Source organism: Rattus rattus, chromosome 7, assembly GCF_011064425.1.
Source record: "Rattus rattus isolate New Zealand chromosome 7, Rrattus_CSIRO_v1, whole genome shotgun sequence".
In the NCBI taxonomy this organism is placed as follows: Eukaryota; Metazoa; Chordata; class Mammalia; order Rodentia; family Muridae; genus Rattus; species Rattus rattus.
The window spans coordinates 130,815,450-130,827,172 of NC_046160.1; positions in this window are offsets into that span (position 1 = coordinate 130,815,450).

Below are 11,723 nucleotides of genomic sequence, written 5' to 3' on the forward strand. Positions count from 1 at the left end.
AGGGTGGGTGGCAAGAGCCTGCCTAGGGTTGGGGAGCCTTTCCCGTGTCTGATCGCAGTGGATCTATATCAGCCTAATGCCCTTGAGGGAAAGCCCTGTGTTCTAACCCCCCGGGACCTTGCCAAGCAGTCCTGACCTGTGATTCTATGCTTCCTGAGGGGTTATGAGGGCTCAGGACAGCTGGTGTCAAACATGGACATGAGGGGACCGGGAGGGCACAGAGCCAGAGGGTTTGCAATGGCCAGACAGCAAACCTGAACCAAATAAACTGCAGAGGGTAGGGGTTATGGGCTGCTCCTGGCCTGCCCAGTGTGAGTTCACAGATCCGTTCAACACCCCTCATCTTCTTCCATTGCCTTCAGTTCCCATCCAGTCCTCTAGAGGGAGCCCTTGAACCCCCAGTGATCTGCTTTCAGGACAGGATGGTGGGACAAGGGCTGTTTCCTTGACCCGGGGAAACTCAGCCCTTTCCACCTTGCTCTGCTGTGTGTTAGAGTCTAACAGCCTTTGCTTCTGCCGGCCCCTCACCCTCTTTTTAAGGTTTTCATTGCAAAAATGCAATTTATCTTATATTTTCATGCACACACACGTGTGTGTGTGTGCACGCGCGTGTGCATGTGCGTGCAGAGGAAACCCAGGCCTTCCTGCGAGCAACCATGCTCTAGCCTAGGAAGCAAGCAAGCTTTAGCATTGAGCAGTGTCCTTAGTCCCACTTTTGCCTAAGCAAACGTTCCTCAGAGTGCACGTATTCACCACATTCATGCATAAAAGTGTTAGAAAATAATTTTTTTTTTAGATTTTTTTTTTATTTATACAAGTACACTGTAGCTGTCCTCAGACACACCAGAACAGGGCATCAGATCCCATTACAGATGGTTGTGAGCCCCCATGTGGTGGCTGGGAATTGAACTCAGGACCTCTGGAAGAGCCATCTCTCTCTCCAGCCCATAACTGTTTTTTTTTAACAGAGAGAAGCACAAGGCATAATTACAGTAGTCCCAAACCATGTGTGGAGATTGCTGGGCGAGGGCACTCAAGTCAGAGCTGGTGTTCGGTGCCAAGCTTGGTGCCTGGACTCCTGGGGGCTGAGGGCTCCGGTGAGATCAGGTGCTGCAGGGCTGCTGGTCACCCCAGCCCCTTGCTTTTGTAGGTTCCCAGCCTCAAGATGCTGCTGACCTGTGAGGGTTTGGCATTTGTAGGCCCTAGGAGTAGGATTCAGAATGCTTGTATAGCTCCCTGTCGTGAGGGAAAGATGGACATTTGTTCAGCCCCCACAGCCAGAAAGCACACCCCCAACAGATTTCTGGAGCTGGAGTCAGGCATTGCCCAAGCAGATTGGGGCCAGGGCCTGCCTTGCTATGGCAGCTGTCAGGGACTGGGCCTACCCTCTCCCATCATTTGCTTGGGCAGGGGTCAAGTGCTGCCTACCCCAGCAGCTATCCTGGGTTAAGGGGCTGCTCCCCGCAACAACCGGGGACCGGGGTCAGGGGTTATCCTCCCATCATCATGGCTGCCCTGGGTCAAGCTGAGGTCAGAGACTGTCCTTCCCAGTAGTTGACCTGGGCCAAGCTGGGCTCAGGGGATGGATTTGTATCATCGACCCTTGCAGCCCTGTATGCAGGAGAGGGTTACCAGGGCAGGCAGTGCATGAGCTGTAGGGCTTTCCAGGGCTTTATCCCAAGAGCACGGGACCACCCAGGGTGGCTAGGAGTGGGAAGGGGCCATAGCTGAGCAACATACAGGGAGAGGTAAGGAGCTGTGAGGGCAAGAGGGCTCACGCTCAGGACTGTGGGTACCCACTAAACTGGGCAGAGTGGGGCTTCAGCCAGGACTGCAGGCCTGTTCACAGGGTGTGAGTATTTGTTAATGCGTGTGTGTGTTGTGGGTGTGTGTATGTGTGTGTCTGTGTATGTGTATGTGTGTGTGTGTATGTGTGTGTCTGTGTGTGTGTGTGTGTCTGTGTATGTGTGTGTGTATGTGTGTGTGTGTGTGTGTGTGTGTGTGTATGTGTGTGTGTGTGTATGTGTGTGTGTGTGTGTGTTTGTGTATGTGTGTGTGAGTATGTGTGAAAGTGTGTGTGTGTATGTGTTTGTGTATGTGTGTGTGTGTGTGTGTGTGTGTGTGTGTGTGTGTGTGTGTGTATGTGTGTGTGTATGTGTGTGTATGTGTGTGTGTGTGTGTGTGTGTGTGTGTGTGTGTGTGTGTGTGTGTGTGTGTGTGTGTGTGTGTGTGTGTGTGTGTGTGTGTGTGTGTGTGTGTGTGTGTGTGTGTGTGTGTGTGTGTGTGTGTGTGTATGTGTGTTTGTGTGTGTGTGTGTGTGCGCGTGTGTGTGTGTGTGCGTGTGTGTGTGTGTGTGTGTGTGTGTGTGTGTGTGTATGTGTGTGTGTGTGTGTGTGTGTGTGTGTATGTGTGTGTATGTGTGTATGTGTGTGTGTGTGTGTATGTGTGTGTGAAGGGCATGATGTGAGCACCTTGGCTACCATTGCTTATGGCTCTCTAGCACATGGGCCCAGGGGTCAGAACTGTGTGTCTAATGTGGTCTGGGTGTGGTAGTGCCTCTGTCTGGATGCTTATCTGTAAAGAGTGGGTCCGTGTGTTTCTAGAAGGAAGCTCCAGTTCAGAGGAATGTTCAAGGCAGGCTTGTGAGTCCTCACAAAACCTGTGAAAGGCTCCAGCTGCACCCCACATGTGTCTGCACTGTCCCATGTGTGTGGCCTGAGAGCTTGTGTGGGCCTGGGCATGCTTCCAGTTCTGTGGGAGTCTCTTGGATGTGTGTGGGGTGTGCAGTATCAGTGTGGCTAAGCATGTGCCTCAGAGTGTGGGTGACAGGGTAAACTTGTATGTGTGAGTCAGTGGGGCTTCTGAGCACACCCGCATGTGAATACCAGCATGTGTCATGTGACACGTGTGCCCGCATTTCTGTACCTATTAACTTTGTCTGCGTGACTGTGTTATGTTTATCCATGAGTGTGTCCATTAGGAGTGGAAGGCCTGAGTGTGTTTCTGTTTCTGGGTATCTCTGTGTCTTTTTTTTTCTTTAAGATTTTATTTATTTTATGTCTGTGAGTACACTGTAGCTGTCTTCAGACACACCAGAAGAGGGATCAGATCCCATTACAGATGGTTGTGAGCCACCATGTGGTTGCTGGGAATTGAACTCAGGACCTCTGGAAGAGCAGTCGGTGCTCTTAACCGCTGAGCCGTCTTTCCAACCCTCTGTGTCTTTTTATAACTGTGTCTGTGTGTCTATATGTCTCTGTGTCCCTGTTGTGTGTTTTTATATCTCTCCATGTCTTGTGGGTCAGTATGTATGTCTGTCTTCATGTGCCTCCATGCGTGTGCCTGTTTGTTGTGTGTCTCCTACCTCTGTGCATCTGTGAGCCTCTCTGTCAATTTGACTGTGTATACATGATTGTGTGCTCTGTGTGTGTCTGTCTGTGCATGTTTGTTTCTCCGTGTGTCTGCGCACTTGTAAGGTGCTGTGCACATTTGTCTGCAGGGACCTGTATGTTTGTATATGTGTTTGTGTGTCTATGCATGTGTTTGGGCCTCCATGTTCTCTCTGCATGCCTGTGTGTCTGTGTATCTGGGTATGTTTGTATGTCTACCTTACTGTGTTAGTAGACTTTATGTGTTGGAAGGGTCATCCTTGACTCTGTCACATGGCTGATTTTAGGTCCTCATGGGGGCCCTGCATCAAACCAAGCTTGGACTAAGCTGGGTAGGTGAGCGCAGGCATGGAGTACTCCTCTAGGGACACAGGTTGGTTGACCACCAGACCCTGGCTGGCCAGGATACCCACAGACACAGGTACCATGGAGTGACTCTCATCCACATCACCTCGCCTGTGCGTTGTCTTGGCTGGTGGGAGGAGGGCCTGATGTAACCCCTATGACAGAGTAGGGTCTTAATGGCTTCTGTGGTCCCCAGACATGTGGGCTGAGATTGCACAGGTCTGTAGGGGAAGAAGTTGTGGATCCTGAGACTGGGGACTGCTTCTTTGGGCGTATTCCACAGGTATCTAGGTTGGCCAGGTCTGGGTCCCAGAGTGACAACATGGATTCTGAGGTGGCAGAGCAACTGTGAGGGCACAGAGGCACATCATAGAGGGCACTGGATGCAGAGACAGCTCACTCCTAAGGTGTCTGGTCTTCTTGGCCATGGCTCCCTCTGACTCTGCAATCCGCCTAGGCAGGTCTGCTGCATGAGGCCACCAGGAAGTCCTCCATGACTTGTCCTTAGGGCCTGGTCATTGAAACTCATCCATAGCCTAGGCCTGGCCATTTTTGGGGGGTGGGGAGGTTGACACAATGGGAGGGAGTAACCAGGAACTCTCTGGGCTCACTGATCCACGGCCGACCTCCCCCACCACAATGCAAATCTCCTCATGGTTCCGGATCCCTGAGTTTCAGTCCCGTGGGTGAATGGGGCTTTCCACTTAGGCCCCCACCTGCTCTGTGGTTCCTGTTCTCAGCATTTTTAGAAATACTTGCAAATTGTGTTTGTGTTGCTTGCAGGGTGTGGGGGTAGAGCTGTGGCCCACAGTACAGGGTCTTGCTGAGACTAAACTGGGTGGGGGTGGGGTAGGAACAGTAAGGGTCTTCTCTGTCATTGGGCTCAGCTCATGGCCTCTGCACTGGTCAGTAAATGGAGCATGGGCCGCATCTACCCTTGGCTGGAAGATCCTGGCAACCCTAGTACTCAGCTAATCAGCTTGAGTGTGACCCAGGCTTCACATGTTGCCCATATCAGGGCCAATCCTAGGTGGCAGACCCCAGCCTACTGAAGACTTCCAATGTGCACACACACACACACACACACACACACACACACACACACACACTACCCTCACTTTGTCCGAGTGTTCTTGCTATGTTGACCCAGGTTGACTTCATTGTGTACCACCATCCTTGTTCCCTGTGTTGTAGCTACAGCCTAATGCCTTTCCCGCCAATGCCTTTTCTATGTGTGTATGTGTGTGTGTGTGTATGTGTACATGTATATGTGTGCACACGTGTGTATGTGTGTATGTATATATGTGTATGTGTGTGCACACGTGTGTGCACATGTGCGTATGTGTGTATGTGTCCATGTGTATGTGTGTGTCCATGTGTGTGCACATGTGTGTATGTGTGTATGTATATATGTGTATGTGTGTGTACACATGTATGTGCACATGGGTGTATGTACATGTGCCTGCATGTGTGCACGCACATGTGTGTGTATCTGTGTATGTATGCGCAGAGGCTGGTATGAGTTTTACATTTGAATCTGCTATGAGTTTTACCTATGAATGTGAGTAGCTGGATTCATGGCGAACACTGAGTCTGCAGAGAGTGCATGGTTGTGCACAGTGTGCTAGTGTGAGGGTGTGCACAGCTTTGCAGAGGTGTATAGTATGGAGGGGCTCTCAGAAAGTTCTCCGATTCTCACTCCAGGAACAAGATCCTTGTCCATCCTCTCGGCTGCCTGACATGTGCAGTGGTTGAGTAGAAACAGGCTGGTAGGGAATATGTGCTGTGGGCTGGCCAGTGTGGTCTGGCCTTGGGTGAAGGATGAAGCAGAAGCCATAGCTGAAAGGGTACATATTAGGGAACTGGAATTGTGTGTCTGTGTTTCTGTGGTTACTCACACATGTATCTGTGTGTCCAAGTGTGTCTGAATTCTTGTGTGTGCACACTGGTGTGATTGTGTGTTTAGGTGTCTGAATGTGTGCACAAGTAATATGTGTTCGAGTATGCTCATCTTTGTGTATGTACATGTGTGTGTGTGAGCATGTTGACACAGCGTGTACTTGAGTATTTGTGTGTCAGTGTATCTGAGTATATTTAGTTTATATGTCTGTATATCTATGTAGTTTTCAGTTGTCCATGTCTCTCTGTGTGACTGTGTTTAGTGTGTTTGTCATGTGCTCCTGTTAGTGCGTGTGTATGTCTGTCTGTCCATCAGTGTGTGTGTGTGTGTGTATGTCTGTCTGTCCATCAGTGTGTGTGTGTGTGTGTGTGTGTGTGTGTGTGTGTGTGTGTGTTTTCTGGTATGGATAGGTTTGCTGAGCTCAGCTGTGTCTGGGCAGAGACACAGATACGCAGTGTGGACCCCCGCAGTCCCTGTGGGCCTGGGACTGTGCTCTTGAAGGGGAAGCTAGCGAAAGACAGTAGTGCTGTCTCCCACTACCCTAGATTGCGACAGAGGAGGGGACCCAAGGGAGAGGGAGGCTCAGAAACAAGACAAGGAGATGGAGACCTCAGGGAAGTTCTGATGAGAGGGGCATGGAAAGTTATAGAGACTGGGGCACAAGGGCCTTAAGGACCACCTCTGTTGACCTGCCACCCCCCAACACACACACACTCACACACACACAGACACACACACACACACAGACACACACACAATCACACTGCCACCCCCCAACACACAGACACAACACACACACTCACACACACAGACACACACACACACACACACACACACAGACACACACAGACAGACACACACACACACACACCACACACACACACACACAGACACTCACACAGACACACACAGACACACACCACCCACACACACACACACACACACACACACACACAGACACTCACACACACACAGACACCACACACACAGACACACACACACACAATCACACTGCCACCCCACAACACACAGACACTCACACACACAGACACACACACACTGCAATCACACACAGACACACACACCCTCACACACACACACACACACACACACACACAATCACACTCCCACCCCATAACACACAGACACTCACACACACACACAGACACACACACAAACACACACATACACAAAGACACACACATACACACAAACACACACACAAACATACACACAGACACACACCACACACACAGACACCCCCCATACACACACACACACACACACACACACACCCACAACACACACACACACACACACACACTCACACACACCCACAACACACACACTCATACACACACACACACTCATACACTCACCCAACACACACACACACACACACAACACACTGCCACCCCACAACACACACACAGACACTCACACACACACAATCACACTGCCACCCCACAACACACACACTCACACACAATCACACTGCCACCCCACAACACACACACACTCACACACACACACACACACACAACACAATCACACTGCCACCCCACAACACACACACACACACACACAGATACACACACACAATCCTGCCACCCCCACAACACACACACACACACACACACAGACACTCTCACCCCCACTGACATAGACACACACACAGACACACACATACACACACAATCACACTGACACCCCACAACACACAGACACACACACACACACAGACACACTCTCACCTCCACTGACATAGACACACACACACACACACACACACAATCACACTGCCACCCCACAACACACAGACACTCACACACACACAGACACACTCTCACCTCCACTGACATAGACACACACACACAGCCACCCCACAACACAACACACAGACACTCACACACACACAGACACACTTTCACCTCCACTGACATAGAAACACACACAGACACACACACACACAATCACACTGCCACCCCCCACCCACTCAGACACACACACAGACACACATATCACAGACACACATACATACACACATATACACACTGCCACCCCCACAGATACATGAACTCATACATACACACCGCCACCCCCACATTCACACAGACACACACGTATGTAGACATACCACCGCCACACAACATGCTCACTCATATAGATTCACATATTCACACATACATGCTGTCACCCCATAGACACACACTCACACAGACACACACACATTCACATCCCCCACATATACACACTGACACTGACACATACACACTTTTGCCCCATAGACACACACTCACACATACAGACACACACACACACACACACTGCCACTCCCTCCCACACTCACACATGCAGACACACACACTCACTGCCCCATAGTCTTAGTATCTTACCACCCCCCTCTCGAAAAGGAAGATCAGCGAACACAAGGCACAGAGAAAGACAGAGATGGTGAGGGGACACAGAGACCGGCAGAGAGACAGACACTGGGAGGGACAGATGTGGGTTGAGGGGACACAGAGATAGAGACAGCTCCCGAGAGAGCTAGACATGAATGAGAGGATGCAAAGACATAGAGACAGAGACATTGGAAGAGATAACTGCGGGGCAGGGGACAGGATAGCGAAAAAGAGAAAGACAGTGAGAGAGACAGAGATCTGTGAGTGGACGGAGGCAGGGAAGATGGTGGTGGGGTCAGACAGATACTAAGACGATGTATAGTCAGTCATACCACCGCACACATACCCAATCTTGCCTGATCTGACTTGCTAGGCCTGGCTGCGCCTGACTAGTGCTCATGGAGAGGCCCTGTTCTGATGACTCAGTCATGGCCTTGGCCCTTGGCCTTGGTTCTGATCCCTGGAACAGAGGCTATCATCACCATGTCCTGAGTCTAACCACTGAGTCCTGCTGACCGGTCCTCTTGACCATGGTCTTAGCCATGATCACTGAGCCCATGGTTTCTAGTCTTTGTTATCTAGACAGAGTTTCTCTGGGTAGCCCTGGCTGTCTTGGAACTCACTGTGTAGACCAGGCTTGTCTTGAACTCCCCCTGCCCCTGACTCCTGAGTTCTGGGATTAAAGGTGCGCACCATTGTGGCTGCCTAGTTTCTATTTTATGTGGTCTTAGTCACTGGTTTTTGGTGGGGTCACTGGGCCCTGGCTTTCATTGCTGGCCCTGGTTCTGATAGCTGATCCCTGACTCTCATCATTGAACGATGGCCCTGGGCAGTGTGTCTGCGTTCAAACCACTGACCCCTGATCCTCATCACTGAGACCTTACCCTGAATTCTGACATTCAGTTCTTTCTCCTTTCTTTCTTTCTTTCTTTCTTTCTTTCTTTCTTTCTTTCTTTCTTTCTTTCTTTCTTTCTTCCTTCCTTCCTTTCTTATTTATTTATTTATTTATTTTTATCACCCTGATCATTGACCCTTGGTCTTTTTTTCTTTTCATTTTTAACACTTTATTTATTCTTTGAAAATTCCCTACACCCATGTGGTATTTTCCATTAATTTATTTATTCATTTTATATCCCAGTCACTGTGTCCCCCACTTCCCGGTCCCCCCTCACAGTCCCTTCTTCATGTTCCATTCTCCCCTTCTTCTTTGAGAGTGTGGAAGTCCCCTGGGTATCCCCTACTCTGGCGCATCACGGGGGAGGGGCTGTCCCTGAAGCTGTTGCCTGTCTGGAGAATCCATCCCTGTGGCTGGGCGGCTTTGTCCAGTCTCAGTGGAAAGGATGCACTGAGCCCTGCAGAGACCCTTGGTTCTTATCACTGAATCCTGGTCCTAATGACCGAGACCTGGTTGCTCATCACTGGGCTCTGGCTGTGATAACTGAGGCCCGGTTTTCATCGCTGAGCCTTACTCTTGTTCCCTGAGCCCTTGTCATGATCACTGAGCCTTGTTCTTGATCACTGAACTCGTATGATCAGAATTAAGTCCTACTCATGATCCTTGTACTGGTCATGGTCACTGACTCTAGTCTTCAGAGATGCGTCTGGGTCCTCATCGCTGGTTCTGCTCACTGATCCCTAGTCTTTATCATTGTATCTTCATCCTTGCCACTGAAATTCAGCTCTGAGCAGTGTGTATCATCTCTGATCATCAGGCCTTGGTTCTGACCACTGGGTCCTAGTTGTGTTTTGGGCACGGACATTGGACCGTGTGCCCATGACCACATGACTGAGCCCTGATCCTGCTGACTGAGCCCTGATCCTGATCTCTGAATCCTGGTCTTAATTACTGAATCCACCTCATGATCTCTGAATCTTGGGCTCATCACGTACCCTGGTCCTCAACACTGAACTCTGGTTTAGAGTAGTGTGATTGGGCTCTGATCAACAGATCCAGATTCCAATGAATGGTTTCTGGTCTGGGTAACTAGGTTTGGTTGTGAAACCTGGATCTTGGTCCTGGCAACTGGGTCCTGGTCTTGATCATTTGGCCTTGGGACTTGGTCCCGATCACTGAGCTCTGGTCATAGACACTGGGTTCTGGTTCTAACAACTAGGTTCTGTACTGATCAATGGGCCCAGGTCCTCAACATCAACTTCTAAGCCTGAACTCTAGCCCCCAAATTCTGCTTTATCAACACTGGTCTGGACCTTGGTCCTCTACCACAGTTGATCCATTTCTGAGGCCCAAGGAATCTAAAGTGGTGATTTCTTTTACAAGAAGTCCTTTGATATTCCAAGCCTCATTCTCATTAGGAAGATCTCTTCAGAGGATTCCTGCAGAAGATTCCAGGAATCCCAACCACTCTTGTTCACACTGGGCCTTGCACTTGGACAGTGACCCCTTTACTCATCTGCCACCTTTCCCAGAGGCAATTGAATGAAATAAGCAAATGCCCAGGCCCTGTGGCTGGAGCCCCTGGCCTGGGGGGTCTAGATGTGGGGTCAGTACTGTGGGAAGGTTGCAGGGCAGGTGTGGGGTAGGGCAGGGATGGTCACATTAGCATCTTGTTTTTTCTTTCTTCTGAAGTCTCTGTTTTATCACCTGCTGAAACATTCAAAATAGCTCCACCCAGAGGCCAGCTGAGTCATCCTGAGCCTATCTCAGCCCAGGTGCCTCAAACCGAGCCATTGTTGAGAACCACACCACCTGGACCAGCCAGGTGGGTCTGGGGCTGGATGAGGGGTTAGGAGCCAGGGAGCCCCTGACAGGGACTGAGAAGGCCCCAAATTTATCGCACTCAAGGTTCTCCACAACCATCCACAGCATGCCTTTAGTGAGGCCATGTTCTGTCCCAATGAGAACAAATCCAATTAAGATTAAGTCTGGTCTCTCTCCCAGGGTCATTCAGTGTCAAGGAGTGTCAACCAAGGCCAGCCAAAGGCCAGCCTGAGGTCAACCAGCATCACCTGAAAGGATACGCCAACTATTCTGGTAGACAACTAGAATAGTCAGCTCAACAAGGGCCCTGGTGATGCAGAATGGAGAGTGTATTCCTGCCAGACAGGGCTCCACAGAAAGGCAGGTCCCTCACTGCACATCCATTGTCCCAATATCTCTCAGATCACAGGTGGTCTAGACTATGGAGGACAGACAGTCCTCTGGACTTCTGGCAAGGTATGGTCTCACAACTGATGAAACTGAGGTCCAAGAAGGAAGATTGATCCAGGTCCAGAGTGGGATACACATAGAAGAGGTGCTGGACTTTCTGAGAGAGAGTAGAGAGAGAGAGAGGACTGAGAAAAAATAGTGTTACTAAGAAAGATAGGAGGCACTTGAAAAAATAATATGAGGGACACAGATTCTGAGGGGCAGAGCCAAATACAGAGACTGAAAGAGACACACCACAGAGACAGAGACACAAGAATAGAGGGGATTGTGGGAATATTGAGAGAGACAGAGATGAGCTAAGGGAGACACAGAGACATTAGACATGCAGAAAGACAGAGACACAGAGGGAGACAGAGACCAAGAGAGACAGAGAAGTCTGAGTGAGACAGAGATAATGAGAGCGAAAGAGATAGCATGAGACAGACACACAGAGACACAGAGGCAGAGACACAGAGAAACACTGATGGGAGCAGTGAGAAAAGGAATGAGAGACAGGGGATTTGAGAAGATACCACTGT